Genomic DNA, 24,221 nt, shown 5'->3' on the forward strand with positions numbered 1-24,221 from the left:
TTTCACCCTCGCCTTGCGCGCCGCAGCGCCGGCACCCGACACGAGCCGCGGCGTGCGACAAACGCAGCAGTTCCGGCTCGCCAGACCGTAACTTGGCACGCCGATGTCGAAATTCGGCGATTTTCCTGGCCACGGAAAGCTCGTTCCGCTGGCTACGACGTGACGAACAGACGAAGTCGGTTCGGGACTGTTTTAGATGCCGTTTAAGATCATTTCGGGCGTTTCTATGATGACTAGTCGGTTTGTGCGTTGCGGCCCCCACGGCTCCCGCGTGAGGCATAAGAGCATTTTTTCGCGCAACATGTAACGGGTGCGATCATACCAGCACTAAAGCACCGGATCCCATCAGAACTCTGAAGTTAAGCGTGCTTGAGCGAGAGTAGTACTGGGATGGGTGATCTCCTGGGAAGTCCTTGTGTTGCACTCTCTTTTTGCCTTCGGCGCTTTTTTGTCGTCGGCACCAACCTCCGACCTTCTTTTCACTTCCCGCAACACACCGTATCTGATCCATCGAGGTCTTCTGCTTCCCTTTCACCCTCGCCTTGCGCGCCGCAGCGCCGGCACCCGACAGGAGCCGCGGCGTGCGACAAACGCAGCAGTTCCGGCTCGCCAGACCGTAACTTGGCACGCCGATGTCGGAATTCGGCGATTTTCGTGGCCACTGAAAGCTCGTTTCGCTGGCTACGACGTGGCGAACAAACGAAGTCGGTTCGGGACTGTTTCGGAGGCCGTTTCTATGACGGCTAGTCGGTTCATGCGTTGCGGCCCCCACGGCTCCCGCGTGAGGCATAAGAGCATTTTTTCGCGCAACATGTAACGGGTGAGATCATACCAGCACTAAAGCACTGGATCCCATCAGAACTCCAAAGTTAAGCGTGCTTGGGCGAGAGTAGTACTGGGATGGGTGACCTCCTGGGAAGTCCTCGTGTTGCACTCTCTTTTTGCCTTCGGCGCTTTTTTGTCGTCGGCACCAACCTCCGACCTTCTTTTCACTTCCCGCAACACACCGTATCTGATCCATCGAGGTCTTCTGCTTCCCTTTCACCCTCGCCTTGCGCACTGCAGCACCGGCACCCGACACGAGCCGCGGCGTGCGACAAAAGCAGCAGTTCCGGCTCGCCGGACCGTAACTTGGCACGCCGATGTCGGAATTCGGCAATTTTCGTGGCCACGGAAAGCTCGTTCCGCTGGCTACAATGTGGCGAACCGACAAAGTCGGTTCGGGACCGTTTCGGAGGCCGTTTAAGCTCGTTTCGGGCGTTTTTTGGGGCTGTTTCTATGACGGCTAGTCGGTTCGTGCGTTAGGGCCCCCACGTCTCCCGCGTGAGGCATAAGAGCATTTTTTCGCGCAACATGTAACAGGTGCGATCATATTAGCACTGAAGCACCGGATCCTATCAAAACTCTGAAGTTAAGCGTGCTTGGGCGAGAGTAGTACTGGGATGGGTGACCTCCTGGGAAGTCCTTGTGTTGCACTCTCTTTTTGCCTTTGGCGCTTTTTTGTCGTCGGCACCAACCTCTGACCTTCTTTTCACTTCCCGCAACACACCGTATCTGATCCATCGAGGTCTTCTGCTTCCCTTTCACCCTCGCCTTGCGCACCGGCACCCGACACGAGCCGCAGCGTGCGACAAACGCAGCAGTTCCGGCTCGCCGGACCGTAACTTGGCACGCCGATGTCGAAATTCGATGATTTTCGTGGCCACGGAAAGCTCGTTCCGCTGGCTACGACGTGGCGAACAGACAAAGTCGGTTCAGGACCGTTTCAGAGGCCGTTTAAGCTCGTTTCGGGCGTTTTCAGGGCCGTTTTTATGACGGCTAGTCGGTTCGTGCGTTGCGGCCCCCACGGCTCCCGCGTGAGGCATAAGAGCATTTTTTCGCGCAATATGTAACGGGTGCGATCATACCAGCACTAAAGCACCGGATCCCATCAGAACTCTGAAGTTAAGCGTGCTTGAGCGAGAGTAGTACTGGGATGGGTGACCTCCTGGGAAGTCCTTGTGTTGCACTCTCTTTTTGCCTTCGGCGCTTTTTTGTCGTCGGCACCAACCTCCGACCTTCTTTTCACTTCCCGCAACACACCGTATCTGATCCATCGAGGTCTTCTGCTTCCCTTTCACCCTCGCCTTGCGCGCCGCAGCGCCGGCACCCGACACGAGCCGCGGCGTGCGACAAACGCAGCAGTTCCGGCTCGCCGGACCGTAACTTGGCACGCCGATGTCGAAATTCGGCGATTTTCCTGCCCACGGAAAGCACGTTCCGCTGGCTACGACGTGACGAACAGACGAAGTCGGTTCGGGACCGTTTCGGATGCCGTTTAAGCTCATTTCGGGCGTTTTTCGGGGCCGTTTTTATGACGGCTAGTCGGTTCGTGCGTTGCGGCCCCCACGGCTCCCGCGTGAGGCATAAGAGCATTTTTTCGCGCAACATGTAACGGGTGCGATCACACTAGCACTAAAGCACCGGATCCCATCAGAACTCTGAAGTTAAGCGTGCTTGGGCGAGAGTAGTACTGGGATGGGTGACCTCCTGGGAAGTCCTCGTGTTGCACTCTCTTTTTGCCTTCGGCGCTTTTTTGTCGTCGGCACCAACCTCCGACCTTCTTTTCACTTCCCGCAACACACCGTATCTGATCCATCGAGGTCTTCTGCTTCCCTTTCACCCTCGCCTTGCGCGCCGCAGCGCCGACACCCGACACGAGCCGCGGCGTGCGACAAAAGCAGCAGTTCCGGCTCGCCGGACCGTAACTTGGCACGCCGATGTCGGAATTCGGCGATTTTTGTGGCCACGGAAAGCTCGTTCCGCTGGCTACGACGTGGCGAACAGACGAAGTCGGTTCGGGACCGTTTCGGATGCCGTGTAAGCTAGTTTCAGTCATTTTTTGGGGCCGTTTCTATGACGGCTAGTCGGTTCGTGCGTTGCGGCGCCCACGGCTCCCGCGTGAGGCATAAGAGCATTTTTTCGCGCAACATGTAACGTGTGCGATCATACCAGCACTAAAGCACCGGATCCCATCAGAACTCCGAAGTTAAGCGTGCTTGGGAGAGAGTAGTACTGGAATGGGTGACCTCCTGGGAAGTCCTCGTGTTGCACTCTCTATTTACCTTCGGCGCTTTTTTGTCGTCGGCACCAACCTCCGACCTTCTTTTCACTTACCGCAACACATCGTATCTGATCCATCAAGGTCTTCTGCTTCCCTTTCACCCTCGCCTTGCGCGCCGCAGCGCCCGCACCCGACACGAGCCGCGGCGTGCGACAAAAGCAGCAGTTCCGGCTCTCCGGACTGTAACTTGGCACACCGATGTCGGAATTCGGCGATTTTTGTGGCCACGGAAAGCTCGTTCCGCTGGCTACGACGTGGCGAACAGACGAAGTCGGTTCGGGACCGTTTCGGATGCCGTTTAAGCTAGTTTCAGTCGTTTTTCGGGGCCGTTTCTATGACGGCTAGTCCGTTCGTGCGTTGCGGCCCCCACGGCTCCCGCGTGAGGCATAAGAGCATTTTTTCGCGCAACATGTAACGTGTGCGATCATAGCAGCACTAAAGCACCGGATCCCATCAGAACTCCGAAGTTAAGCGTGCTTGGGCGAGAGTAGTACTGGAATGGGTGACCTCCTGGGAAGTCCTCGTGTTGCACTCTCTATTTACCTTCGGCGCTTTTTTGTCGTCGGCACCAACCTCCGACCTTCTTTTCACTTACCGCAACACACCGTATCTGATCCATCAAGGTCTTCTGCTTCCCTTTCACCCTCGCCTTGCGCGCCGCAGCGCCCGCACCCGACACGAGCCGCGGCGTGCGACAAAAGCAGCAGTTCCGGCTCTCCGGACTGTAACTTGGCACACCGATGTCGGAATTCGGCGATTTTCGTGGCCACGGAAAGCTCGTTCCGCTGGCTACGACGTGGCGAACAGACGAAGTCGGTTCGGGACCGTTTCGGATGCCGTTTAAGCTCATTTCGGGCGTTTTTCGGGGCCGTTTTTATGACGGCTAGTCGGTTCGTGCGTTGCGGCCCCCACGGCTCCCGCGTGAGGCATAAGAGCATTTTTTCGCGCAACATGTAACGGGTGCGATCACACTAGCACTAAAGCACCGGATCCCATCAGAACTCTGAAGTTAAGCGTGCTTGGGCGAGAGTAGTACTGGGATGGGTGACCTCCTGGGAAGTCCTCGTGTTGCACTCTCTTTTTGCCTTCGGCGCTTTTTTGTCGTCGGCACCAACCTCCGACCTTCTTTTCACTTCCCGCAACACACCGTATCTGATCCATCGAGGTCTTCTGCTTCCCTTTCACCCTCGCCTTGCACGCCGCAGCGCCGGCACCCGACACGAGCCGCGGCGTGCGACAAACGCAGCAGTTCCGGCTCGCCGGACCGTAACTTGGCACGCCGATGTCGAAATTCGGCGATTTTCCTGGCCACGGAAAGCTCGTTCCGCTGGCTACGACGTGACGAACAGACGAAGTCGGTTCGGGACCGTTTCAGATGCCGTTTAAGCTCATTTCGGGCGTTTCTATGACGGCTAGTCGGTTCGTGCGTTGCGGCCCCCACGGCTCCCGCGTGAGGCATAAGAGCATTTTTTCGCGCAACATGTAACGTGTGCGATCATACCAGCACTAAAGCACCGGATCCCATCAGAACTCCGAAGTTAAGCGTGCTTGGGCGAGAGTAGTACTGGGATGGGTGACCTCCTGGGAAGTCCTCGTGTTGCACTCTCTTTTTGCCTTCGGCGCTTTTTTGTCGTCGGCACCAACCTCCGACCTTCTTTTCACTTCCCGCAACACACCGTATCTGATCCATCGAGGTCTTCTGCTTTCCTTTCACCCTCGCCTTGCGCGCCGCAGCGCCGGCACCCGACACGAGCCGCGGCGTGCGACAAACGCAGCAGTTCCGGCTCGCCGGACCGTAACTTGGCACGCCGATGTCGAAATTCGGCGATTTTCCTGGCCACGGAAAGCACGTTCTGCTGGCTACGACGTGACGAACAGACGAAGTCGGTTCGGGACCGTTTCAGATGCCGTTTAAGCTCGTTTCGGGCGTTTTTCGGGGCGTTTCTATGACGGCTAGTCGGTTTGTGCGTTGCGGCCCCCACGGCTCCCGCGTGAGGCACAAGAGCATTTTTTCGCGCAACATGTAACGGGTGCGATCACACTAGCACTAAAGCACCGGATCCCATCAGAACTCTGAAGTTAAGCGTGCTTGGGCGAGAGTAGTACTAGGATGGGTGACCTCCTGGGAAGTCCTCGTGTTGCACTCTCTTTTTGCCTTCGGCGCTTTTTTGTCGTCGGCACCAACCTCCGACCTTCTTTTCACTTCCCGCAACACACCGTATCTGATCCATCGAGGTCTTCTGCTTCCCTTTCACCCTCGCCTTGCGCGCCGCAGCGCCGGCACCCGACACGAGCCGCGGCGTGCGACAAAAGCAGCAGTTCCGGCTCTCCGGACCGTAACTTGGCACGCCGATGTCGGAATTCGGCGATTTTCGTGGCCACGGAAAGCTCGTTCCGCTGGCTACGACGTGGCGAACAGACAAAGTCGGTTCGGGACCGTTTCGGATGCCGTTTAAGCTCGTTTCGGTCGTTTTTCGGGGTCGTTTCTATGACGGCTAGTCGGTTCGTGCGTTGCGGCCCCCACGGCTCCCGCGTGAGGCATAAGAGCATTTTTTCGCGCAACATGTAACGGGTGTGATCATACCAGTTCTAAAGAACCGGATCCCATCAGAACTCCGAAGTTAAGCGTGCTTGGGCGAGAGTAGTACTGGGATGGGTGACCTCCTGGGAAGTCCTCGTGTTGCACTCTCTTTTTGCCTTCGGCGCTTTTTTGTCGTCGGCACCAACCTCCGACCTTCTTTTCACTTCCCGCAACACACCGTATCTGATCCATCGAGGTCTTCTGCTTCCCTTTCACCCTCGCCTTGCGCGCCGCAGCGCCGACACCCGACACGAGCCGCGGCGTGCGACAAAAGCAGCAGTTCCGGCTCGCCGGACCGTAACTTGGCACGCCGATGTCGGAATTCGGCGATTTTTGTGGCCACGGAAAGCTCGTTCCGCTGGCTACGACGTTGCGAACAGACGAAGTCGGTTCGGGACCGTTTCGGATGCCGTGTAAGCTAGTTTCAGTCATTTTTTGGGGCCGTTTCTATGACGGCTAGTCGGTTCGTGCGTTGCGGCGCCCACGGCTCCCGCGTGAGGCATAAGAGCATTTTTTCGCGCAACATGTAACGTGTGCGATCATACCAGCACTAAAGCACCGGATCCCATCAGAACTCCGAAGTTAAGCGTGCTTGGGCGAGAGTAGTACTGGAATGGGTGACCTCCTGGGAAGTCCTCGTGTTGCACTCTCTATTTACCTTCGGCGCTTTTTTGTCGTCGGCACCAACCTCCGACCTTCTTTTCACTTACCGCAACACATCGTATCTGATCCATCAAGGTCTTCTGCTTCCCTTTCACCCTCGCCTTGCGCGCCGCAGCGCCCGCACCCGACACGAGCCGCGGCGTGCGACAAAAGCAGCAGTTCCGGCTCTCCGGACTGTAACTTGGCACACCGATGTCGGAATTCGGCGATTTTTGTGGCCACGGAAAGCTCGTTCCGCTGGCTACGACGTGGCGAACAGACGAAGTCGGTTCGGGACCGTTTCGGATGCCGTTTAAGCTAGTTTCAGTCGTTTTTCGGGGCCGTTTCTATGACGGCTAGTCGGTTCGTGCGTTGCGGCCCCCACGGCTCCCGCGTGAGGCATAAGAGCATTTTTTCGCGCAACATGTAACGTGTGCGATCATAGCAGCACTAAAGCACCGGATCCCATCAGAACTCCGAAGTTAAGCGTGCTTGGGCGAGAGTAGTACTGGAATGGGTGACCTCCTGGGAAGTCCTCGTGTTGCACTCTCTATTTACCTTCGGCGCTTTTTTGTCGTCGGCACCAACCTCCGACCTTCTTTTCACTTACCGCAACACACCGTATCTGATCCATCAAGGTCTTCTGCTTCCCTTTCACCCTCGCCTTGCGCGCCGCAGCGCCCGCACCCGACACGAGCCGCGGCGTGCGACAAAAGCAGCAGTTCCGGCTCTCCGGACTGTAACTTGGCACACCGATGTCGGAATTCGGCGATTTTCGTGGCCACGGAAAGCTCGTTCCGCTGGCTACGACGTGGCGAACAGACGAAGTCGGTTCGGGACCGTTTCGGATGCCGTTTAAGCTCATTTCGGGCGTTTTTCGGGGCCGTTTTTATGACGGCTAGTCGGTTCGTGCGTTGCGGCCCCCACGGCTCCCGCGTGAGGCATAAGAGCATTTTTTCGCGCAACATGTAACGGGTGCGATCACACTAGCACTAAAGCACCGGATCCCATCAGAACTCTGAAGTTAAGCGTGCTTGGGCGAGAGTAGTACTGGGATGGGTGACCTCCTGGGAAGTCCTCGTGTTGCACTCTCTTTTTGCCTTCGGCGCTTTTTTGTCGTCGGCACCAACCTCCGACCTTCTTTTCACTTCCCGCAACACACCGTATCTGATCCATCGAGGTCTTCTGCTTCCCTTTCACCCTCGCCTTGCACGCCGCAGCGCCGGCACCCGACACGAGCCGCGGCGTGCGACAAACGCAGCAGTTCCGGCTCGCCGGACCGTAACTTGGCACGCCGATGTCGAAATTCGGCGATTTTCCTGGCCACGGAAAGCTCGTTCCGCTGGCTACGACGTGACGAACAGACGAAGTCGGTTCGGGACCGTTTCAGATGCCGTTTAAGCTCATTTCGGGCGTTTCTATGACGGCTAGTCGGTTCGTGCGTTGCGGCCCCCACGGCTCCCGCGTGAGGCATAAGAGCATTTTTTCGCGCAACATGTAACGTGTGCGATCATACCAGCACTAAAGCACCGGATCCCATCAGAACTCCGAAGTTAAGCGTGCTTGGGCGAGAGTAGTACTGGGATGGGTGACCTCCTGGGAAGTCCTCGTGTTGCACTCTCTTTTTGCCTTCGGCGCTTTTTTGTCGTCGGCACCAACCTCCGACCTTCTTTTCACTTCCCGCAACACACCGTATCTGATCCATCGAGGTCTTCTGCTTTCCTTTCACCCTCGCCTTGCGCGCCGCAGCGCCGGCACCCGACACGAGCCGCGGCGTGCGACAAACGCAGCAGTTCCGGCTCGCCGGACCGTAACTTGGCACGCCGATGTCGAAATTCGGCGATTTTCCTGGCCACGGAAAGCACGTTCTGCTGGCTACGACGTGACGAACAGACGAAGTCGGTTCGGGACCGTTTCAGATGCCGTTTAAGCTCGTTTCGGGCGTTTTTCGGGGCGTTTCTATGACGGCTAGTCGGTTTGTGCGTTGCGGCCCCCACGGCTCCCGCGTGAGGCACAAGAGCATTTTTTCGCGCAACATGTAACGGGTGCGATCACACTAGCACTAAAGCACCGGATCCCATCAGAACTCTGAAGTTAAGCGTGCTTGGGCGAGAGTAGTACTAGGATGGGTGACCTCCTGGGAAGTCCTCGTGTTGCACTCTCTTTTTGCCTTCGGCGCTTTTTTGTCGTCGGCACCAACCTCCGACCTTCTTTTCACTTCCCGCAACACACCGTATCTGATCCATCGAGGTCTTCTGCTTCCCTTTCACCCTCGCCTTGCGCGCCGCAGCGCCGGCACCCGACACGAGCCGCGGCGTGCGACAAAAGCAGCAGTTCCGGCTCTCCGGACCGTAACTTGGCACGCCGATGTCGGAATTCGGCGATTTTCGTGGCCACGGAAAGCTCGTTCCGCTGGCTACGACGTGGCGAACAGACAAAGTCGGTTCGGGACCGTTTCGGATGCCGTTTAAGCTCGTTTCGGTCGTTTTTCGGGGTCGTTTCTATGACGGCTAGTCGGTTCGTGCGTTGCGGCCCCCACGGCTCCCGCGTGAGGCATAAGAGCATTTTTTCGCGCAACATGTAACGGGTGTGATCATACCAGTTCTAAAGAACCGGATCCCATCAGAACTCCGAAGTTAAGCGTGCTTGGGCGAGAGTAGTACTGGGATGGGTGACCTCCTGGGAAGTCCTCGTGTTGCACTCTCTTTTTGCCTTCGGCGCTTTTTTGTCGTCGGCACCAACCTCCGACCTTCTTTTCACTTCCCGCAACACACCGTATCTGATCCATCGAGGTCTTCTGCTTCCCTTTCACCCTCGCCTTGCGCGCCGCAGCGCCGACACCCGACACGAGCCGCGGCGTGCGACAAAAGCAGCAGTTCCGGCTCGCCGGACCGTAACTTGGCACGCCGATGTCGGAATTCGGCGATTTTTGTGGCCACGGAAAGCTCGTTCCGCTGGCTACGACGTTGCGAACAGACGAAGTCGGTTCGGGACCGTTTCGGATGCCGTGTAAGCTAGTTTCAGTCATTTTTTGGGGCCGTTTCTATGACGGCTAGTCGGTTCGTGCGTTGCGGCGCCCACGGCTCCCGCGTGAGGCATAAGAGCATTTTTTCGCGCAACATGTAACGTGTGCGATCATACCAGCACTAAAGCACCGGATCCCATCAGAACTCCGAAGTTAAGCGTGCTTGGGCGAGAGTAGTACTGGAATGGGTGACCTCCTGGGAAGTCCTCGTGTTGCACTCTCTATTTACCTTCGGCGCTTTTTTGTCGTCGGCACCAACCTCCGACCTTCTTTTCACTTACCGCAACACATCGTATCTGATCCATCAAGGTCTTCTGCTTCCCTTTCACCCTCGCCTTGCGCGCCGCAGCGCCCGCACCCGACACGAGCCGCGGCGTGCGACAAAAGCAGCAGTTCCGGCTCTCCGGACTGTAACTTGGCACACCGATGTCGGAATTCGGCGATTTTCGTGGCCACGGAAAGCTCGTTCCGCTGGCTACGACGTGGCGAACAGACGAAGTCGGTTCGGGACCGTTTCGGATGCCGTGTAAGCTAGTTTCAGTCATTTTTTGGGGCCGTTTCTATGACGGCTAGTCGGTTCGTGCGTTGCGGCGCCCACGGCTCCCGCGTGAGGCATAAGAGCATTTTTTCGCGCAACATGTAACGGGTGTGATCATACCAGTTCTAAAGAACCGGATCCCATCAGAACTCCGAAGTTAAGCGTGCTTGGGCGAGAGTAGTACTGGGATGGGTGACCTCCTGGGAAGTCCTCGTGTTGCACTCTCTTTTTGCCTTCGGCGCTTTTTTGTCGTCGGCACCAACCTCCGACCTTCTTTTCACTTCCCGCAACACACCGTATCTGATCCATCGAGGTCTTCTGCTTCCCTTTCACCCTCGCCTTGCGCGCCGCAGCGCCGACACCCGACACGAGCCGCGGCGTGCGACAAAAGCAGCAGTTCCGGCTCGCCGGACCGTAACTTGGCACGCCGATGTCGGAATTCGGCGATTTTTGTGGCCACGGAAAGCTCGTTCCGCTGGCTACGACGTGGCGAACAGACGATGTCGGTTCGGGACCGTTTCGGATGCCGTTTAAGCTAGTTTCAGTCGTTTTTCGGGGCCGTTTCTATGACGGCTAGTCGGTTCGTGCGTTGCGGCCCCCACGGCTCCCGCGTGAGGCATAAGAGCATTTTTTCGCGCAACATGTAACGTGTGCGATCATAGCAGCACTAAAGCACCGGATCCCATCAGAACTCCGAAGTTAAGCGTGCTTGGGCGAGAGTAGTACTGGAATGGGTGACCTCCTGGGAAGTCCTCGTGTTGCACTCTCTATTTACCTTCGGCGCTTTTTTGTCGTCGGCACCAACCTCCGACCTTCTTTTCACTTACCGCAACACACCGTATCTGATCCATCAAGGTCTTCTGCTTCCCTTTCACCCTCGCCTTGCGCGCCGCAGCGCCCGCACCCGACACGAGCCGCGGCGTGTGACAAAAGCAGCAGTTCCGGCTCTCCGGACTGTAACTTGGCACACCGATGTCGGAATTCGGCGATTTTCGTGGCCACGGAAAGCTCGTTCCGCTGGCTACGACGTGGCGAACAGACGAAGTCGGTTCGGGACCGTTTCGGATGCCGTTTAAGCTCATTTCGGGCGTTTTTCGGGGCCGTTTTTATGACGGCTAGTCGGTTCGTGCGTTGCGGCCCCCACGGCTCCCGCGTGAGGCATAAGAGCATTTTTTCGCGCAACATGTAACGGGTGCGATCACACTAGCACTAAAGCACCGGATCCCATCAGAACTCTGAAGTTAAGCGTGCTTGGGCGAGAGTAGTACTGGGATGGGTGACCTCCTGGGAAGTCCTCGTGTTGCACTCTCTTTTTGCCTTCGGCGCTTTTTTGTCGTCGGCACCAACCTCCGACCTTCTTTTCACTTCCCGCAACACACCGTATCTGATCCATCGAGGTCTTCTGCTTCCCTTTCACCCTCGCCTTGCACGCCGCAGCGCCGGCACCCGACACGAGCCGCGGCGTGCGACAAACGCAGCAGTTCCGGCTCGCCGGACCGTAACTTGGCACGCCGATGTCGAAATTCGGCGATTTTCCTGGCCACGGAAAGCTCGTTCCGCTGGCTACGACGTGACGAACAGACGAAGTCGGTTCGGGACCGTTTCAGATGCCGTTTAAGCTCATTTCGGGCGTTTCTATGACGGCTAGTCGGTTTGTGCGTTGCGGCCCCCACGGCGCCCGCGTGAGGCATAAGAGCATTTTTTCGCGCAACATGTAACGGGTGCGATCATACCAGCACTAAAGCACCGGATCCCATCAGAACTCTGAAGTTAAGCGTGCTTGAGCGAGAGTAGTACTGGGATGGGTGACCTCCTGGGAAGTCCTTGTGTTGCACTCTCTTTTTGCCTTCGGCGCTTTTTTGTCGTCGGCACCAACCTCCGACCTTCTTTTCACTTCCCGCAACACACCGTATCTGATCCATCGAGGTCTTCTGCTTCCCTTTCACCCTCGCCTTGCGCGCCGCAGCGCCGGCACCCGACACGAGCCGCGGCGTGCGACAAACGCAGCAGTTCCGGCTCGCCGGACCGTAACTTGGCACGCCGATGTCGAAATTCGGCGATTTTCTTGCCCACGGAAAGCACGTTCCGCTGGCTACGACGTGACGAACAGACGAAGTCGGTTCGGGACCGTTTCGGATGCCGTTTAAAATCATTTCGGGCGTTTTTCGGGGCCGTTTTTATGACGGCTAGTCGGTTCGTGCGTTGCGGCCCCCACGGCTCCCGCGTGAGGCATAAGAGCATTTTTTCGCGCAACATGTAACGGGTGCGATCACACTAGCACTAAAGCACCGGATCCCATCAGAACTCTGAAGTTAAGCGTGCTTGGGCGAGAGTAGTACTGGGATGGGTGACCTCCTGGGAAGTCCTCGTGTTGCACTCTCTTTTTGCCTTCGGCGCTTTTTTGTCGTCGGCACCAACCTCCGACCTTCTTTTCACTTCCCGCAACACACCGTATCTGATCCATCGAGGTCTTCTGCTTCCCTTTCACCCTCGCCTTGCGCGCCGCAGCGCCGGCACCCGACACGAGCCGCGGCGTGCGACAAACGCAGCAGTTCCGGCTCGCCAGACCGTAACTTGGCACGCCGATGTCGAAATTCGGCGATTTTCCTGGCCACGGAAAGCTCGTTCCGCTGGCTACGACGTGACGAACAGACGAAGTCGGTTCGGGACTGTTTTAGATGCCGTTTAAGATCATTTCGGGCGTTTCTATGATGACTAGTCGGTTTGTGCGTTGCGGCCCCCACGGCTCCCGCGTGAGGCATAAGAGCATTTTTTCGCGCAACATGTAACGGGTGCGATCATACCAGCACTAAAGCACCGGATCCCATCAGAACTCTGAAGTTAAGCGTGCTTGAGCGAGAGTAGTACTGGGATGGGTGATCTCCTGGGAAGTCCTTGTGTTGCACTCTCTTTTTGCCTTCGGCGCTTTTTTGTCGTCGGCACCAACCTCCGACCTTCTTTTCACTTCCCGCAACACACCGTATCTGATCCATCGAGGTCTTCTGCTTCCCTTTCACCCTCGCCTTGCGCGCCGCAGCGCCGGCACCCGACAGGAGCCGCGGCGTGCGACAAACGCAGCAGTTCCGGCTCGCCAGACCGTAACTTGGCACGCCGATGTCGGAATTCGGCGATTTTCGTGGCCACTGAAAGCTCGTTTCGCTGGCTACGACGTGGCGAACAAACGAAGTCGGTTCGGGACTGTTTCGGAGGCCGTTTCTATGACGGCTAGTCGGTTCATGCGTTGCGGCCCCCACGGCTCCCGCGTGAGGCATAAGAGCATTTTTTCGCGCAACATGTAACGGGTGAGATCATACCAGCACTAAAGCACTGGATCCCATCAGAACTCCAAAGTTAAGCGTGCTTGGGCGAGAGTAGTACTGGGATGGGTGACCTCCTGGGAAGTCCTCGTGTTGCACTCTCTTTTTGCCTTCGGCGCTTTTTTGTCGTCGGCACCAACCTCCGACCTTCTTTTCACTTCCCGCAACACACCGTATCTGATCCATCGAGGTCTTCTGCTTCCCTTTCACCCTCGCCTTGCGCACTGCAGCACCGGCACCCGACACGAGCCGCGGCGTGCGACAAAAGCAGCAGTTCCGGCTCGCCGGACCGTAACTTGGCACGCCGATGTCGGAATTCGGCAATTTTCGTGGCCACGGAAAGCTCGTTCCGCTGGCTACAATGTGGCGAACCGACAAAGTCGGTTCGGGACCGTTTCGGAGGCCGTTTAAGCTCGTTTCGGGCGTTTTTTGGGGCTGTTTCTATGACGGCTAGTCGGTTCGTGCGTTAGGGCCCCCACGTCTCCCGCGTGAGGCATAAGAGCATTTTTTCGCGCAACATGTAACAGGTGCGATCATATTAGCACTGAAGCACCGGATCCTATCAAAACTCTGAAGTTAAGCGTGCTTGGGCGAGAGTAGTACTGGGATGGGTGACCTCCTGGGAAGTCCTTGTGTTGCACTCTCTTTTTGCCTTTGGCGCTTTTTTGTCGTCGGCACCAACCTCTGACCTTCTTTTCACTTCCCGCAACACACCGTATCTGATCCATCGAGGTCTTCTGCTTCCCTTTCACCCTCGCCTTGCGCACCGGCACCCGACACGAGCCGCAGCGTGCGACAAACGCAGCAGTTCCGGCTCGCCGGACCGTAACTTGGCACGCCGATGTCGAAATTCGATGATTTTCGTGGCCACGGAAAGCTCGTTCCGCTGGCTACGACGTGGCGAACAGACAAAGTCGGTTCAGGACCGTTTCAGAGGCCGTTTAAGCTCGTTTCGGGCGTTTTCAGGGCCGTTTTTATGACGGCTAGTCGGTTCGTGCGTTGCGGCCCCCACGGCTCCCGCGTGAGGCATAAGAGCATTTTTTCGCGCAATATGTAACGGGTGCGATCATACCAGCACTAAAGCACCGGATCCCATCAGAACTCTGAAGTTAAGCGTGCTTGAGCGAGAGTAGTACTGGGATGGGTGACCTCCTGGGAAGTCCTTGTGTTGCACTCTCTTTTTGCCTTCGGCGCTTTTTTGTCGTCGGCACCAACCTCCGACCTTCTTTTCACTTCCCGCAACACACCGTATCTGATCCATCGAGGTCTTCTGCTTCCCTTTCACCCTCGCCTTGCGCGCCGCAGCGCCGGCACCCGACACGAGCCGCGGCGTGCGACAAACGCAGCAGTTCCGGCTCGCCGGACCGTAACTTGGCACGCCGATGTCGAAATTCGGCGATTTTCCTGCCCACGGAAAGCACGTTCCGCTGGCTACGACGTGACGAACAGACGAAGTCGGTTCGGGACCGTTTCGGATGCCGTTTAAGCTCATTTCGGGCGTTTTTCGGGGCCGTTTTTATGACGGCTAGTCGGTTCGTGCGTTGCGGCCCCCACGGCTCCCGCGTGAGGCATAAGAGCATTTTTTCGCGCAACATGTAACGGGTGCGATCACACTAGCACTAAAGCACCGGATCCCATCAGAACTCTGAAGTTAAGCGTGCTTGGGCGAGAGTAGTACTGGGATGGGTGACCTCCTGGGAAGTCCTCGTGTTGCACTCTCTTTTTGCCTTCGGCGCTTTTTTGTCGTCGGCACCAACCTCCGACCTTCTTTTCACTTCCCGCAACACACCGTATCTGATCCATCGAGGTCTTCTGCTTCCCTTTCACCCTCGCCTTGCGCGCCGCAGCGCCGACACCCGACACGAGCCGCGGCGTGCGACAAAAGCAGCAGTTCCGGCTCGCCGGACCGTAACTTGGCACGCCGATGTCGGAATTCGGCGATTTTTGTGGCCACGGAAAGCTCGTTCCGCTGGCTACGACGTGGCGAACAGACGAAGTCGGTTCGGGACCGTTTCGGATGCCGTGTAAGCTAGTTTCAGTCATTTTTTGGGGCCGTTTCTATGACGGCTAGTCGGTTCGTGCGTTGCGGCGCCCACGGCTCCCGCGTGAGGCATAAGAGCATTTTTTCGCGCAACATGTAACGTGTGCGATCATACCAGCACTAAAGCACCGGATCCCATCAGAACTCTGAAGTTAAGCGTGCTTGAGCGAGAGTAGTACTGGGATGGGTGACCTCCTGGGAAGTCCTTGTGTTGCACTCTCTTTTTGCCTTCGGCGCTTTTTTGTCGTCGGCACCAACCTCCGACCTTCTTTTCACTTCCCGCAACACACCGTATCTGATCCATCGAGGTCTTCTGCTTCCCTTTCACCCTCGCCTTGCGCGCCGCAGCGCCGGCACCCGACACGAGCCGCGGCGTGCGACAAACGCAGCAGTTCCGGCTCGCCGGACCGTAACTTGGCACGCCGATGTCGAAATTCGGCGATTTTCCTGCCCACGGAAAGCACGTTCCGCTGGCTACGACGTGACGAACAGACGAAGTCGGTTCGGGACCGTTTCGGATGCCGTTTAAGCTCATTTCGGGCGTTTTTCGGGGCCGTTTTTATGACGGCTAGTCGGTTCGTGCGTTGCGGCCCCCACGGCTCCCGCGTGAGGCATAAGAGCATTTTTTCGCGCAACATGTAACGGGTGCGATCACACTAGCACTAAAGCACCGGATCCCATCAGAACTCCGAAGTTAAGCGTGCTTGGGCGAGAGTAGTACTGGGATGGGTGACCTCCTGGGAAGTCCTCGTGTTGCACTCTCTTTTTGCCTTCGGCGCTTTTTTGTCGTCGGCACCAACCTCCGACCTTCTTTTCACTTCCCGCAACACACCGTATCTGATCCATCGAGGTCTTCTGCTTCCCTTTCACCCTCGCCTTGCACGCCGCAGCGCCGGCACCCGACACGAGCCGCGGCGTGCGACAAACGCAGCAGTTCCGGCTCGCCGGACCGTAACTTGGCACGCCGATGTCGAAATTCGGCGATTTTCCTGGCCACGGAAAGCTCGTTCCGCTGGCTACGACGTGACGAACAGACGAAGTCGGTTCGGGACCGTTTCAGATGCCGTTTAAGCTCATTTCGGGCGTTTCTATGACGGCTAGTCGGTTCGTGCGTTGCGGCCCCCACGGCTCCCGCGTGAGGCATAAGAGCATTTTTTCGCGCAACATGTAACGTGTGCGATCATACCAGCACTAAAGCACCGGATCCCATCAGAACTCCGAAGTTAAGCGTGCTTGGGCGAGAGTAGTACTGGGATGGGTGACCTCCTGGGAAGTCCTCGTGTTGCACTCTCTTTTTGCCTTCGGCGCTTTTTTGTCGTCGGCACCAACCTCCGACCTTCTTTTCACTTCCCGCAACACACCGTATCTGATCCATCGAGGTCTTCTGCTTTCCTTTCACCCTCGCCTTGCGCGCCGCAGCGCCGGCACCCGACACGAGCCGCGGCGTGCGACAAACGCAGCAGTTCCGGCTCGCCGGACCGTAACTTGGCACGCCGATGTCGAAATTCGGCGATTTTCCTGGCCACGGAAAGCACGTTCTGCTGGCTACGACGTGACGAACAGACGAAGTCGGTTCGGGACCGTTTCAGATGCCGTTTAAGCTCGTTTCGGGCGTTTTTCGGGGCGTTTCTATGACGGCTAGTCGGTTTGTGCGTTGCGGCCCCCACGGCTCCCGCGTGAGGCACAAGAGCATTTTTTCGCGCAACATGTAACGGGTGCGATCACACTAGCACTAAAGCACCGGATCCCATCAGAACTCTGAAGTTAAGCGTGCTTGGGCGAGAGTAGTACTAGGATGGGTGACCTCCTGGGAAGTCCTCGTGTTGCACTCTCTTTTTGCCTTCGGCGCTTTTTTGTCGTCGGCACCAACCTCCGACCTTCTTTTCACTTCCCGCAACACACCGTATCTGATCCATCGAGGTCTTCTGCTTCCCTTTCACCCTCGCCTTGCGCGCCGCAGCGCCGGCACCCGACACGAGCCGCGGCGTGCGACAAAAGCAGCAGTTCCGGCTCTCCGGACCGTAACTTGGCACGCCGATGTCGGAATTCGGCGATTTTCGTGGCCACGGAAAGCTCGTTCCGCTGGCTACGACGTGGCGAACAGACAAAGTCGGTTCGGGACCGTTTCGGATGCCGTTTAAGCTCGTTTCGGTCGTTTTTCGGGGTCGTTTCTATGACGGCTAGTCGGTTCGTGCGTTGCGGCCCCCACGGCTCCCGCGTGAGGCATAAGAGCATTTTTTCGCGCAACATGTAACGGGTGTGATCATACCAGTTCTAAAGAACCGGATCCCATCAGAACTCCGAAGTTAAGCGTGCTTGGGCGAGAGTAGTACTGGGATGGGTGACCTCCTGGGAAGTCCTCGTGTTGCACTCTCTTTTTGCCTTCGGCGCTTTTTTGTCGTCGGCACCAACCTCCGACCTTCTTTTCACTTCCCGCAACACACCGTATCTGATCCATCGAGGTCTTCTGCTTCCCTTTCACCCTCGCCTTGCGCGCCGCAGCGCCGACACCCGACACGAGCCGCGGCGTGCGACAAAAGCAGCAGTTCCGGCTCGCCGGACCGTAACTTGGCACGCCGATGTCGGAATTCGGCGATTTTTGTGGCCACGGAAAGCTCGTTCCGCTGGCTACGACGTTGCGAACAGACGAAGTCGGTTCGGGACCGTTTCGGATGCCGTGTAAGCTAGTTTCAGTCATTTTTTGGGGCCGTTTCTATGACGGCTAGTCGGTTCGTGCGTTGCGGCGCCCACGGCTCCCGCGTGAGGCATAAGAGCATTTTTTCGCGCAACATGTAACGTGTGCGATCATACCAGCACTAAAGCACCGGATCCCATCAGAACTCCGAAGTTAAGCGTGCTTGGGCGAGAGTAGTACTGGAATGGGTGACCTCCTGGGAAGTCCTCGTGTTGCACTCTCTATTTACCTTCGGCGCTTTTTTGTCGTCGGCACCAACCTCCGACCTTCTTTTCACTTACCGCAACACATCGTATCTGATCCATCAAGGTCTTCTGCTTCCCTTTCACCCTCGCCTTGCGCGCCGCAGCGCCCGCACCCGACACGAGCCGCGGCGTGCGACAAAAGCAGCAGTTCCGGCTCTCCGGACTGTAACTTGGCACACCGATGTCGGAATTCGGCGATTTTCGTGGCCACGGAAAGCTCGTTCCGCTGGCTACGACGTGGCGAACAGACGAAGTCGGTTCGGGACCGTTTCGGATGCCGTGTAAGCTAGTTTCAGTCATTTTTTGGGGCCGTTTCTATGACGGCTAGTCGGTTCGTGCGTTGCGGCGCCCACGGCTCCCGCGTGAGGCATAAGAGCATTTTTTCGCGCAACATGTAACGGGTGTGATCATACCAGTTCTAAAGAACCGGATCCCATCAGAACTCCGAAGTTAAGCGTGCTTGGGCGAGAGTAGTACTGGGATGGGTGACCTCCTGGGAAGTCCTCGTGTTGCACTCTCTTTTTGCCTTCGGCGCTTTTTTGTCGTCGGCACCAACCTCCGACCTTCTTTTCACTTCCCGCAACACACCGTATCTGATCCATCGAGGTCTTCTGCTTCCCTTTCACCCTCGCCTTGCGCGCCGCAGCGCCGACACCCGACACGAGCCGCGGCGTGCGACAAAAGCAGCAGTTCCGGCTCGCCGGACCGTAACTTGGCACGCCGATGTCGGAATTCGGCGATTTTTGTGGCCACGGAAAGCTCGTTCCGCTGGCTACGACGTGGCGAACAGACGATGTCGGTTCGGGACCGTTTCGGATGCCGTTTAAGCTAGTTTCAGTCGTTTTTCGGGGCCGTTTCTATGACGGCTAGTCGGTTCGTGCGTTGCGGCCCCCACGGCTCCCGCGTGAGGCATAAGAGCATTTTTTCGCGCAACATGTAACGTGTGCGATCATAGCAGCACTAAAGCACCGGATCCCATCAGAACTCCGAAGTTAAGCGTGCTTGGGCGAGAGTAGTACTGGAATGGGTGACCTCCTGGGAAGTCCTCGTGTTGCACTCTCTATTTACCTTCGGCGCTTTTTTGTCGTCGGCACCAACCTCCGACCTTCTTTTCACTTACCGCAACACACCGTATCTGATCCATCAAGGTCTTCTGCTTCCCTTTCACCCTCGCCTTGCGCGCCGCAGCGCCCGCACCCGACACGAGCCGCGGCGTGTGACAAAAGCAGCAGTTCCGGCTCTCCGGACTGTAACTTGGCACACCGATGTCGGAATTCGGCGATTTTCGTGGCCACGGAAAGCTCGTTCCGCTGGCTACGACGTGGCGAACAGACGAAGTCGGTTCGGGACCGTTTCGGATGCCGTTTAAGCTCATTTCGGGCGTTTTTCGGGGCCGTTTTTATGACGGCTAGTCGGTTCGTGCGTTGCGGCCCCCACGGCTCCCGCGTGAGGCATAAGAGCATTTTTTCGCGCAACATGTAACGGGTGCGATCACACTAGCACTAAAGCACCGGATCCCATCAGAACTCTGAAGTTAAGCGTGCTTGGGCGAGAGTAGTACTGGGATGGGTGACCTCCTGGGAAGTCCTCGTGTTGCACTCTCTTTTTGCCTTCGGCGCTTTTTTGTCGTCGGCACCAACCTCCGACCTTCTTTTCACTTCCCGCAACACACCGTATCTGATCCATCGAGGTCTTCTGCTTCCCTTTCACCCTCGCCTTGCGCGCCGCAGCGCCGACACCCGACACGAGCCGCGGCGTGCGACAAAAGCAGCAGTTCCGGCTCGCCGGACCGTAACTTGGCACGCCGATGTCGGAATTCGGCGATTTTTGTGGCCACGGAAAGCTCGTTCCGCTGGCTACGACGTTGCGAACAGACGAAGTCGGTTCGGGACCGTTTCGGATGCCGTGTAAGCTAGTTTCAGTCATTTTTTGGGGCCGTTTCTATGACGGCTAGTCGGTTCGTGCGTTGCGGCGCCCACGGCTCCCGCGTGAGGCATAAGAGCATTTTTTCGCGCAACATGTAACGTGTGCGATCATACCAGCACTAAAGCACCGGATCCCATCAGAACTCCGAAGTTAAGCGTGCTTGGGCGAGAGTAGTACTGGAATGGGTGACCTCCTGGGAAGTCCTCGTGTTGCACTCTCTATTTACCTTCGGCGCTTTTTTGTCGTCGGCACCAACCTCCGACCTTCTTTTCACTTACCGCAACACATCGTATCTGATCCATCAAGGTCTTCTGCTTCCCTTTCACCCTCGCCTTGCGCGCCGCAGCGCCCGCACCCGACACGAGCCGCGGCGTGCGACAAAAGCAGCAGTTCCGGCTCTCCGGACTGTAACTTGGCACACCGATGTCGGAATTCGGCGATTTTTGTGGCCACGGAAAGCTCGTTCCGCTGGCTACGACGTGGCGAACAGACGAAGTCGGTTCGGGACCGTTTCGGATGCCGTTTAAGCTAGTTTCAGTCGTTTTTCGGGGCCGTTTCTATGACGGCTAGTCGGTTCGTGCGTTGCGGCCCCCACGGCTCCCGCGTGAGGCATAAGAGCATTTTTTCGCGCAACATGTAACGTGTGCGATCATAGCAGCACTAAAGCACCGGATCCCATCAGAACTCCGAAGTTAAGCGTGCTTGGGCGAGAGTAGTACTGGAATGGGTGACCTCCTGGGAAGTCCTCGTGTTGCACTCTCTATTTACCTTCGGCGCTTTTTTGTCGTCGGCACCAACCTCCGACCTTCTTTTCACTTACCGCAACACACCGTATCTGATCCATCAAGGTCTTCTGCTTCCCTTTCACCCTCGCCTTGCGCGCCGCAGCGCCCGCACCCGACACGAGCCGCGGCGTGCGATAAAAGCAGCAGTTCCGGCTCTCCGGACTGTAACTTGGCACACCGATGTCGGAATTCGGCGATTTTCGTGGCCACGGAAAGCTCGTTCCGCTGGCTACGACGTGGCGAACAGACGAAGTCGGTTCGGGACCGTTTCGGATGCCGTTTAAGCTCATTTCGGGCGTTTTTCGGGGCCGTTTTTATGACGGCTAGTCGGTTCGTGCGTTGCGGCCCCCACGGCTCCCGCGTGAGGCATAAGAGCATTTTTTCGCGCAACATGTAACGGGTGCGATCACACTAGCACTAAAGCACCGGATCCCATCAGAACTCTGAAGTTAAGCGTGCTTGGGCGAGAGTAGTACTGGGATGGGTGACCTCCTGGGAAGTCCTCGTGTTGCACTCTCTTTTTGCCTTCGGCGCTTTTTTGTCGTCGGCACCAACCTCCGACCTTCTTTTCACTTCCCGCAACACACCGTATCTGATCCATCGAGGTCTTCTGCTTCCCTTTCACCCTCGCCTTGCACGCCGCAGCGCCGGCACCCGACACGAGCCGCGGCGTGCGACAAACGCAGCAGTTCCGGCTCGCCGGACCGTAACTTGGCACGCCGATGTCGAAATTCGGCGATTTTCCTGGCCACGGAAAGCTCGTTCCGCTGGCTACGACGTGACGAACAGACGAAGTCGGTTCGGGACCGTTTCAGATGCCGTTTAAGCTCATTTCGGGCGTTTCTATGACGGCTAGTCGGTTCGTGCGTTGCGGCCCCCACGGCTCCCGCGTGAGGCATAAGAGCATTTTTTCGCGCAACATGTAACGTGTGCGATCATACCAGCACTAAAGCACCGGATCCCATCAGAACTCCGAAGTTAAGCGTGCTTGGGCGAGAGTAGTACTGGGATGGGTGACCTCCTGGGAAGTCCTCGTGTTGCACTCTCTTTTTGCCTTCGGCGCTTTTTTGTCGTCGGCACCAACCTCCGACCTTCTTTTCACTTCCCGCAACACACCGTATCTGATCCATCGAGGTCTTCTGCTTTCCTTTCACCCTCGCCTTGCGCGCCGCAGCGCCGGCACCCGACACGAGCCGCGGCGTGCGACAAACGCAGCAGTTCCGGCTCGCCGGACCGTAACTTGGCACGCCGATGTCGAAATTCGGCGATTTTCCTGGCCACGGAAAGCACGTTCTGCTGGCTACGACGTGACGAACAGACGAAGTCGGTTCGGGACCGTTTCAGATGCCGTTTAAGCTCGTTTCGGGCGTTTTTCGGGGCGTTTCTATGACGGCTAGTCGGTTTGTGCGTTGCGGCCCCCACGGCTCCCGCGTGAGGCACAAGAGCATTTTTTCGCGCAACATGTAACGGGTGCGATCACACTAGCACTAAAGCACCGGATCCCATCAGAACTCTGAAGTTAAGCGTGCTTGGGCGAGAGTAGTACTAGGATGGGTGACCTCCTGGGAAGTCCTCGTGTTGCACTCTCTTTTTGCCTTCGGCGCTTTTTTGTCGTCGGCACCAACCTCCGACCTTCTTTTCACTTCCCGCAACACACCGTATCTGATCCATCGAGGTCTTCTGCTTCCCTTTCACCCTCGCCTTGCGCGCCGCAGCGCCGGCACCCGACACGAGCCGCGGCGTGCGACAAAAGCAGCAGTTCCGGCTCTCCGGACCGTAACTTGGCACGCCGATGTCGGAATTCGGCGATTTTCGTGGCCACGGAAAGCTCGTTCCGCTGGCTACGACGTGGCGAACAGACAAAGTCGGTTCGGGACCGTTTCGGATGCCGTTTAAGCTCGTTTCGGTCGTTTTTCGGGGTCGTTTCTATGACGGCTAGTCGGTTCGTGCGTTGCGGCCCCCACGGCTCCCGCGTGAGGCATAAGAGCATTTTTTCGCGCAACATGTAACGGGTGTGATCATACCAGTTCTAAAGAACCGGATCCCATCAGAACTCCGAAGTTAAGCGTGCTTGGGCGAGAGTAGTACTGGGATGGGTGACCTCCTGGGAAGTCCTCGTGTTGCACTCTCTTTTTGCCTTCGGCGCTTTTTTGTCGTCGGCACCAACCTCCGACCTTCTTTTCACTTCCCGCAACACACCGTATCTGATCCATCGAGGTCTTCTGCTTCCCTTTCACCCTCGCCTTGCGCGCCGCAGCGCCGACACCCGACACGAGCCGCGGCGTGCGACAAAAGCAGCAGTTCCGGCTCGCCGGACCGTAACTTGGCACGCCGATGTCGGAATTCGGCGATTTTTGTGGCCACGGAAAGCTCGTTCCGCTGGCTACGACGTGGCGAACAGACGAAGTCGGTTCGGGACCGTTTCGGATGCCGTGTAAGCTAGTTTCAGTCATTTTTTGGGGCCGTTTCTATGACGGCTAGTCGGTTCGTGCGTTGCGGCGCCCACGGCTCCCGCGTGAGGCATAAGAGCATTTTTTCGCGCAACATGTAACGTGTGCGATCATACCAGCACTAAAGCACCGGATCCCATCAGAACTCCGAAGTTAAGCGTGCTTGGGCGAGAGTAGTACTGGAATGGGTGACCTCCTGGGAAGTCCTCGTGTTGCACTCTCTATTTACCTTCGGCGCTTTTTTGTCGTCGGCACCAACCTCCGACCTTCTTTTCACTTACCGCAACACATCGTATCTGATCCATCAAGGTCTTCTGCTTCCCTTTCACCCTCGCCTTGCGCGCCGCAGCGCCCGCACCCGACACGAGCCGCGACGTGCGACAAAAGCAGCAGTTCCGGCTCTCCGGACTGTAACTTGGCACACCGATGTCGGAATTCGGCGATTTTCGTGGCCACGGAAAGCTCGTTCCGCTGGCTACGACGTGGCGAACAGACGAAGTCGGTTCGGGACCGTTTCGGATGCCGTTTAAGCTAGTTTCAGTCGTTTTTCGGGGCCGTTTCTATGACGGCTAGTCGGTTCGTGCGTTGCGGCCCCCACGGCTCCCGCGTGAGGCATAAGAGCATTTTTTCGCGCAACATGTAACGTGTGCGATCATAGCAGCACTAAAGCACCGGATCCCATCAGAACTCCGAAGTTAAGCGTGCTTGGGCGAGAGTAGTACTGGAATGGGTGACCTCCTGGGAAGTCCTCGTGTTGCACTCTCTATTTACCTTCGGCGCTTTTTTGTCGTCGGCACCAACCTCCGACCTTCTTTTCACTTACCGCAACACACCGTATCTGATCCATCAAGGTCTTCTGCTTCCCTTTCACCC

General features: G+C 57.2%; 43 non-coding genes and 2 pseudogenes across 43 annotated transcripts; all 45 read left to right on the plus strand.

The window, feature by feature from the left end:
• The first annotated feature begins 308 nt into the window (after nucleotides 1-308).
• LOC149851058 (5S ribosomal RNA) lies at nucleotides 309-427 on the plus strand. Its single transcript, XR_016426106.1, has one exon. It is a non-coding gene; the product is annotated as a 5S ribosomal RNA (ribosomal RNA).
• A 391-nt stretch (nucleotides 428-818) lies between these two features.
• Nucleotides 819-937, plus strand: LOC149851059 (5S ribosomal RNA). The gene has a single exon (XR_016434323.1). It is a non-coding gene; the product is annotated as a 5S ribosomal RNA (ribosomal RNA).
• Nucleotides 938-1,360: 423 nt separating this feature from the next.
• On the plus strand, nucleotides 1,361-1,479 carry LOC149851060 (5S ribosomal RNA; annotated as a pseudogene).
• A 414-nt stretch (nucleotides 1,480-1,893) lies between these two features.
• LOC149851061 (5S ribosomal RNA) lies at nucleotides 1,894-2,012 on the plus strand. The gene has a single exon (XR_016438260.1). It is a non-coding gene; the product is annotated as a 5S ribosomal RNA (ribosomal RNA).
• Nucleotides 2,013-2,435: 423 nt separating this feature from the next.
• LOC149851062 (5S ribosomal RNA) lies at nucleotides 2,436-2,554 on the plus strand. The gene has a single exon (XR_016435466.1). It is a non-coding gene; the product is annotated as a 5S ribosomal RNA (ribosomal RNA).
• A 423-nt stretch (nucleotides 2,555-2,977) lies between these two features.
• LOC149851063 (5S ribosomal RNA) lies at nucleotides 2,978-3,096 on the plus strand. Its single transcript, XR_016434439.1, has one exon. It is a non-coding gene; the product is annotated as a 5S ribosomal RNA (ribosomal RNA).
• A 423-nt stretch (nucleotides 3,097-3,519) lies between these two features.
• LOC149851064 (5S ribosomal RNA) lies at nucleotides 3,520-3,638 on the plus strand. Its single transcript, XR_016433888.1, has one exon. It is a non-coding gene; the product is annotated as a 5S ribosomal RNA (ribosomal RNA).
• A 423-nt stretch (nucleotides 3,639-4,061) lies between these two features.
• On the plus strand, nucleotides 4,062-4,180 carry LOC149851065 (5S ribosomal RNA). Its single transcript, XR_016435477.1, has one exon. It is a non-coding gene; the product is annotated as a 5S ribosomal RNA (ribosomal RNA).
• Nucleotides 4,181-4,590: 410 nt separating this feature from the next.
• On the plus strand, nucleotides 4,591-4,709 carry LOC149851066 (5S ribosomal RNA). Its single transcript, XR_016436537.1, has one exon. It is a non-coding gene; the product is annotated as a 5S ribosomal RNA (ribosomal RNA).
• A 422-nt stretch (nucleotides 4,710-5,131) lies between these two features.
• LOC149851067 (5S ribosomal RNA) lies at nucleotides 5,132-5,250 on the plus strand. Its single transcript, XR_016435786.1, has one exon. It is a non-coding gene; the product is annotated as a 5S ribosomal RNA (ribosomal RNA).
• A 423-nt stretch (nucleotides 5,251-5,673) lies between these two features.
• On the plus strand, nucleotides 5,674-5,792 carry LOC149851068 (5S ribosomal RNA). The gene has a single exon (XR_016425812.1). It is a non-coding gene; the product is annotated as a 5S ribosomal RNA (ribosomal RNA).
• Nucleotides 5,793-6,215: 423 nt separating this feature from the next.
• Nucleotides 6,216-6,334, plus strand: LOC149851069 (5S ribosomal RNA). Its single transcript, XR_016426776.1, has one exon. It is a non-coding gene; the product is annotated as a 5S ribosomal RNA (ribosomal RNA).
• A 423-nt stretch (nucleotides 6,335-6,757) lies between these two features.
• LOC149851070 (5S ribosomal RNA) lies at nucleotides 6,758-6,876 on the plus strand. Its single transcript, XR_016433894.1, has one exon. It is a non-coding gene; the product is annotated as a 5S ribosomal RNA (ribosomal RNA).
• Nucleotides 6,877-7,299: 423 nt separating this feature from the next.
• Nucleotides 7,300-7,418, plus strand: LOC149851071 (5S ribosomal RNA). Its single transcript, XR_016435488.1, has one exon. It is a non-coding gene; the product is annotated as a 5S ribosomal RNA (ribosomal RNA).
• Nucleotides 7,419-7,828: 410 nt separating this feature from the next.
• Nucleotides 7,829-7,947, plus strand: LOC149851072 (5S ribosomal RNA). Its single transcript, XR_016436668.1, has one exon. It is a non-coding gene; the product is annotated as a 5S ribosomal RNA (ribosomal RNA).
• A 422-nt stretch (nucleotides 7,948-8,369) lies between these two features.
• LOC149851073 (5S ribosomal RNA) lies at nucleotides 8,370-8,488 on the plus strand. The gene has a single exon (XR_016435797.1). It is a non-coding gene; the product is annotated as a 5S ribosomal RNA (ribosomal RNA).
• Nucleotides 8,489-8,911: 423 nt separating this feature from the next.
• On the plus strand, nucleotides 8,912-9,030 carry LOC149851074 (5S ribosomal RNA). Its single transcript, XR_016425813.1, has one exon. It is a non-coding gene; the product is annotated as a 5S ribosomal RNA (ribosomal RNA).
• A 423-nt stretch (nucleotides 9,031-9,453) lies between these two features.
• LOC149851075 (5S ribosomal RNA) lies at nucleotides 9,454-9,572 on the plus strand. The gene has a single exon (XR_016426778.1). It is a non-coding gene; the product is annotated as a 5S ribosomal RNA (ribosomal RNA).
• A 423-nt stretch (nucleotides 9,573-9,995) lies between these two features.
• Nucleotides 9,996-10,114, plus strand: LOC149851076 (5S ribosomal RNA). The gene has a single exon (XR_016425815.1). It is a non-coding gene; the product is annotated as a 5S ribosomal RNA (ribosomal RNA).
• A 423-nt stretch (nucleotides 10,115-10,537) lies between these two features.
• On the plus strand, nucleotides 10,538-10,656 carry LOC149851077 (5S ribosomal RNA). The gene has a single exon (XR_016433901.1). It is a non-coding gene; the product is annotated as a 5S ribosomal RNA (ribosomal RNA).
• Nucleotides 10,657-11,079: 423 nt separating this feature from the next.
• On the plus strand, nucleotides 11,080-11,198 carry LOC149851078 (5S ribosomal RNA). The gene has a single exon (XR_016435499.1). It is a non-coding gene; the product is annotated as a 5S ribosomal RNA (ribosomal RNA).
• A 410-nt stretch (nucleotides 11,199-11,608) lies between these two features.
• Nucleotides 11,609-11,727, plus strand: LOC149851079 (5S ribosomal RNA). Its single transcript, XR_016438270.1, has one exon. It is a non-coding gene; the product is annotated as a 5S ribosomal RNA (ribosomal RNA).
• A 423-nt stretch (nucleotides 11,728-12,150) lies between these two features.
• On the plus strand, nucleotides 12,151-12,269 carry LOC149851080 (5S ribosomal RNA). The gene has a single exon (XR_016435510.1). It is a non-coding gene; the product is annotated as a 5S ribosomal RNA (ribosomal RNA).
• A 410-nt stretch (nucleotides 12,270-12,679) lies between these two features.
• On the plus strand, nucleotides 12,680-12,798 carry LOC149851081 (5S ribosomal RNA). Its single transcript, XR_016426109.1, has one exon. It is a non-coding gene; the product is annotated as a 5S ribosomal RNA (ribosomal RNA).
• Nucleotides 12,799-13,189: 391 nt separating this feature from the next.
• LOC149851082 (5S ribosomal RNA) lies at nucleotides 13,190-13,308 on the plus strand. The gene has a single exon (XR_016434333.1). It is a non-coding gene; the product is annotated as a 5S ribosomal RNA (ribosomal RNA).
• Nucleotides 13,309-13,731: 423 nt separating this feature from the next.
• On the plus strand, nucleotides 13,732-13,850 carry LOC149851083 (5S ribosomal RNA; annotated as a pseudogene).
• A 414-nt stretch (nucleotides 13,851-14,264) lies between these two features.
• On the plus strand, nucleotides 14,265-14,383 carry LOC149851084 (5S ribosomal RNA). Its single transcript, XR_016438279.1, has one exon. It is a non-coding gene; the product is annotated as a 5S ribosomal RNA (ribosomal RNA).
• Nucleotides 14,384-14,806: 423 nt separating this feature from the next.
• On the plus strand, nucleotides 14,807-14,925 carry LOC149851085 (5S ribosomal RNA). The gene has a single exon (XR_016435521.1). It is a non-coding gene; the product is annotated as a 5S ribosomal RNA (ribosomal RNA).
• A 423-nt stretch (nucleotides 14,926-15,348) lies between these two features.
• LOC149851086 (5S ribosomal RNA) lies at nucleotides 15,349-15,467 on the plus strand. Its single transcript, XR_016425807.1, has one exon. It is a non-coding gene; the product is annotated as a 5S ribosomal RNA (ribosomal RNA).
• A 423-nt stretch (nucleotides 15,468-15,890) lies between these two features.
• Nucleotides 15,891-16,009, plus strand: LOC149851087 (5S ribosomal RNA). Its single transcript, XR_016433551.1, has one exon. It is a non-coding gene; the product is annotated as a 5S ribosomal RNA (ribosomal RNA).
• A 410-nt stretch (nucleotides 16,010-16,419) lies between these two features.
• Nucleotides 16,420-16,538, plus strand: LOC149851088 (5S ribosomal RNA). The gene has a single exon (XR_016436789.1). It is a non-coding gene; the product is annotated as a 5S ribosomal RNA (ribosomal RNA).
• Nucleotides 16,539-16,960: 422 nt separating this feature from the next.
• On the plus strand, nucleotides 16,961-17,079 carry LOC149851089 (5S ribosomal RNA). Its single transcript, XR_016435805.1, has one exon. It is a non-coding gene; the product is annotated as a 5S ribosomal RNA (ribosomal RNA).
• Nucleotides 17,080-17,502: 423 nt separating this feature from the next.
• On the plus strand, nucleotides 17,503-17,621 carry LOC149851090 (5S ribosomal RNA). The gene has a single exon (XR_016425818.1). It is a non-coding gene; the product is annotated as a 5S ribosomal RNA (ribosomal RNA).
• A 423-nt stretch (nucleotides 17,622-18,044) lies between these two features.
• On the plus strand, nucleotides 18,045-18,163 carry LOC149851091 (5S ribosomal RNA). The gene has a single exon (XR_016426779.1). It is a non-coding gene; the product is annotated as a 5S ribosomal RNA (ribosomal RNA).
• A 423-nt stretch (nucleotides 18,164-18,586) lies between these two features.
• LOC149851092 (5S ribosomal RNA) lies at nucleotides 18,587-18,705 on the plus strand. Its single transcript, XR_016425819.1, has one exon. It is a non-coding gene; the product is annotated as a 5S ribosomal RNA (ribosomal RNA).
• Nucleotides 18,706-19,128: 423 nt separating this feature from the next.
• On the plus strand, nucleotides 19,129-19,247 carry LOC149851093 (5S ribosomal RNA). The gene has a single exon (XR_016433902.1). It is a non-coding gene; the product is annotated as a 5S ribosomal RNA (ribosomal RNA).
• Nucleotides 19,248-19,670: 423 nt separating this feature from the next.
• On the plus strand, nucleotides 19,671-19,789 carry LOC149851094 (5S ribosomal RNA). Its single transcript, XR_016435532.1, has one exon. It is a non-coding gene; the product is annotated as a 5S ribosomal RNA (ribosomal RNA).
• Nucleotides 19,790-20,212: 423 nt separating this feature from the next.
• On the plus strand, nucleotides 20,213-20,331 carry LOC149851095 (5S ribosomal RNA). Its single transcript, XR_016426785.1, has one exon. It is a non-coding gene; the product is annotated as a 5S ribosomal RNA (ribosomal RNA).
• A 423-nt stretch (nucleotides 20,332-20,754) lies between these two features.
• Nucleotides 20,755-20,873, plus strand: LOC149851096 (5S ribosomal RNA). Its single transcript, XR_016433904.1, has one exon. It is a non-coding gene; the product is annotated as a 5S ribosomal RNA (ribosomal RNA).
• Nucleotides 20,874-21,296: 423 nt separating this feature from the next.
• On the plus strand, nucleotides 21,297-21,415 carry LOC149851097 (5S ribosomal RNA). The gene has a single exon (XR_016435543.1). It is a non-coding gene; the product is annotated as a 5S ribosomal RNA (ribosomal RNA).
• Nucleotides 21,416-21,825: 410 nt separating this feature from the next.
• Nucleotides 21,826-21,944, plus strand: LOC149851098 (5S ribosomal RNA). The gene has a single exon (XR_016436910.1). It is a non-coding gene; the product is annotated as a 5S ribosomal RNA (ribosomal RNA).
• A 422-nt stretch (nucleotides 21,945-22,366) lies between these two features.
• LOC149851099 (5S ribosomal RNA) lies at nucleotides 22,367-22,485 on the plus strand. The gene has a single exon (XR_016435824.1). It is a non-coding gene; the product is annotated as a 5S ribosomal RNA (ribosomal RNA).
• Nucleotides 22,486-22,908: 423 nt separating this feature from the next.
• On the plus strand, nucleotides 22,909-23,027 carry LOC149851100 (5S ribosomal RNA). The gene has a single exon (XR_016425820.1). It is a non-coding gene; the product is annotated as a 5S ribosomal RNA (ribosomal RNA).
• A 423-nt stretch (nucleotides 23,028-23,450) lies between these two features.
• Nucleotides 23,451-23,569, plus strand: LOC149851101 (5S ribosomal RNA). Its single transcript, XR_016426787.1, has one exon. It is a non-coding gene; the product is annotated as a 5S ribosomal RNA (ribosomal RNA).
• Nucleotides 23,570-23,992: 423 nt separating this feature from the next.
• Nucleotides 23,993-24,111, plus strand: LOC149851102 (5S ribosomal RNA). Its single transcript, XR_016433905.1, has one exon. It is a non-coding gene; the product is annotated as a 5S ribosomal RNA (ribosomal RNA).
• The last annotated feature ends 110 nt before the right edge of the window (nucleotides 24,112-24,221 follow it).

This window comes from Nuphar pumila, chromosome 1 (assembly GCF_984573655.1).
Source record: "Nuphar pumila chromosome 1, dmNupPumi1.hap1.1, whole genome shotgun sequence".
Lineage (NCBI taxonomy): Eukaryota > Viridiplantae > Streptophyta > Magnoliopsida > Nymphaeales > Nymphaeaceae > Nuphar > Nuphar pumila.